Genomic DNA, 3,401 nt, shown 5'->3' on the forward strand with positions numbered 1-3,401 from the left:
CTGAAGGCTTCCTATGTCCCAGGAGTTGCATCAGAACTGGTGGTATTTCAGAAATGCTGTCACCATGTCGACAGCTTGGACTGGTCTCCCACCACTCTCTGCTCTGCTAGGACTTCTCAACATGTGTGGGTGGTGTAGGGGGTGTTGGTGGCGGCCTTGGAACACAGCCTCAGCAAAGTAGCACTTGACTGAGAGCCTGACTGATCATGCCGGGGCCATGAGTTCTGGAATGCATTCTATTTCCAACCTTGGAGCAGACCAGGCAGTGTTGCTGACTGAACTGTGCTTTAAGGCCGGCCAATGGTCAAGCCTGTGTGGCTCCAGGGACATTTCTTCTGCAGGAGGAGAACGTGGTCACAGTGTAATGAGTAAGTCCGATTCCGAGTGTGTATGTGTGATCATTGTGCATGCAAAATGGCTTTCACTTAAAGCATTCTGACCAGAGTCTTGCTATGGGACTTCACACACAGGAGATGTGTGAATCTTTTTTTGTTTGTTTGTTTGTTTTTGGTTGCTTGTTTGTTTGTTTTCGAGAAAGGATTTCTCTTCACAGCCCTGGCTGTCCAGGAACTCACTCTGTAGACCAGGCTGGCCTCGAACTCAGAAATCCACCTGTCTCTGCCTTGCAGAGTGCTGGGATTACAGGCATGAGCCACCACCTGGCCGAGATGTGTGAATCTTGAGGCCTCTCTGCTGACAAATATTCATCAAGAGCTCACTTTGTTCCTGTGTTTCCATCAGGGTGTGTATAGAAAGCAGATGCTGTGAGAAGATTTATTGAGGATGTTTTTCCCCCATGAGGCTGTTTAGAATTGTGTGGGGTCAGGGCCACACAGGATGAAACAGTAACTCGTGGGTCAGCAACAGCCACTACGTTACCAGATCCAGACCTTACAAAACATTCATGGCATGCTCTCATGATATATGTGTGCGAAGCCCAGCTGAAGGGACATTTAGCTAACGGACTTCCCTGTGTGATTGCTGGGAAGAAATCAGAAGAAACACAACCTTCTTCAGCTAACTTTCCTTTTTTTTTCTCTAATTCACACAGTACCCCATGAATCAACCTCACCAGAAGCCTGGAAGAACGTGGCATGCAGTGCAGTTTTGTGGGTCGCTCACTTCTGTGTGTGAGCTGGTGAGAAAGGTAGGGAATTCAAAAGCCAATAAACTGAATCTGGTTCCTTTACGTGACAGGCCGGGCTGTGAAACCACAAAGACTTGGTAGAGTTTACAGAGGTCTGGGCTGGGGCTTTCCCAATGAACATAAATGATCAAGTTGGAGCTGGCTGGGGTCAAGTGCTGTGGAATGGGCGAGGCTAGGTCCCAGGCTAACTTGTTTTTCTTTTCTTTAGTTTTGTTAATTATTTCTATTGTAGGTTTTTATATTGCTTTACTTTATATGTTTAGTTTTTTTTGATTATTGTGCAGCAAAGGGAGTTTTCCCAAATCTGTTTGGTATTTTGAATGCTTCTTTTACATTAACAGGCACCTTCTTTAGTTTAGGAAAGTTTTCATTTATGATTTTATTGGAAATGTTTTCTAGACATTTATGCTGATTGATCTTCTTCATGCTTGCCCTCAAATCTCCTTCTCCTTCTGAGGTGTTCACTGTGGCTGTACATCTTGAATGGCTCTCTATGTCCTGCTCTGTTGGGTGCTGTGAGGGGACCGCAGGGGAACTCTGAAATCCAGACATGGTGAGCACAGGATATCTGCCCACAATGGGGAGGAACATGCGGCTGAGCAGTGTGACCAGGGGTAGTGGGACCTCTATGGGGTTGGATCAGAATAATCATCCAGATATGACCTCCTGTGAGGTTTCTAGTGGTGCTTCTTACTTGATCATTCGTGCCATGACCTCTCATTAATGTCAGTATCATGGCTGATTGTAAATCTGTCCAAAACATCTGGACCAGTTGCTTTCTTGTAGAATCATCGGTGGTTTCTATGACTATGCAGCACCAGTGTCCAATCATTTTTGCTTTTATAATATACATTAAGAAAGCAGTAATAAGTCTGGAGAGATGGCTCAGAGGTTAAGAGCTCTGGCTGTTCTTACACAGGTCATGAGTTCAATTCTTACCAACCACATGGTAACTCATAACCATATGTAATGGAGTCTGGTGCCCTCTTCTGGCTTGCAGGAATACATGTATGGAGAACATTGTATAAGTAATGAATTCAATCTTTAAAAAAAGAAGATGTATATGAATCTAATAGTTCTGATTTCATACATTAATAATTTTTGTTTTGTTTAGTTGGTTATTTTTTTCTGCTGTAGTTTTTTTATATTTCTTTAAATTATATGTTTAGTGTTTTGATGGTTATGTGGCAAAGAAATGTTTTCTCAATCTGTTTGGTATTTTTGATGCTTGTTGTACATTAACAGTCATCTTCTTTAGCTTAGGAAAGTTTTCATTTATGACTTCAGTGGAAATATTTTCTAGACCTTTATGTTGATTGATCATCTTCTTCTTCTTCCTCTTTTTCTTCTTCTTCTTCTTCTTCTTCTTCTTCTTCTTCTTCTTCTTCTTCTTCTTCTTCTTCTTCTTCTTCTTCTTCTTCTCTTCCTCCTCCTCCTCTTCCTTCTATTCATCCTCATCTTCTTTCTCCTTTTCTTTCTCCTTCTCCTTCCCTAATATGTCTTGAGAAACTAAACTAAACTAACTGATGCAAAAGATGTTGTATGAGGTGAGGTAGACTATTGAAAATTGGAGGATGTTGAATTATTTTCCTGGCTGTAATTCCTTATCCTTCTATTCTGGTGTCTAGGCATCTGCTTGTGTGGTTATTTTACGTTAGGTAAGGTTGCTCAGTTTGTCTAGCTTGGATGGCAGGTTATTCCTGGGTTATAGTTTGCTGTCTAGATTATCAGAGAGTGTTGAGTGAGTATTGCCCCTTTTTCTGCTCTGTTTGTTGGGTATGTTCAAGAGGGAATGCTGGCTAGTGTTGAAAGCTAGGATAGGAGGTTGGCAGTAAGACATGATCTTAGCAATTCACATGGAGATGTAGTCAGGAGAGAGATGAAGCTGTCAACATATCAATATTCCAGAGCTACAGTCATCTCAACGGGCCTCAGTTGAGGGTGTGCTTTTTTCATATTTGCTGGTTGTTCTATCTGTGTGAGATAGTGTTGATGATTGATGTGGAAAGGCTCTTCCACTGAGGGTGACAATATTCATAAACAAGTGGATCTGGGTTGCATGAGAGAGCTATCTGAGCATGGGACACTGACCAAGCACAACAACAAGCCAGGAGACAATGTTTGTCCATGCTTTTACCTTCAGTGTGTAGCTTCAGTTTCTACTCTAAAATCCCAAAGTGGTGAACTGTGGTCCGACAGAAGCATTCACAACAACCATTTATTACCTGAGATCCTCTTGCTCAGAGGATTCCAT

The sequence above is a fragment of the Apodemus sylvaticus genome, chromosome 19, assembly GCF_947179515.1.
Source record: "Apodemus sylvaticus chromosome 19, mApoSyl1.1, whole genome shotgun sequence".
NCBI classification, from domain to species: Eukaryota; Metazoa; Chordata; class Mammalia; order Rodentia; family Muridae; genus Apodemus; species Apodemus sylvaticus.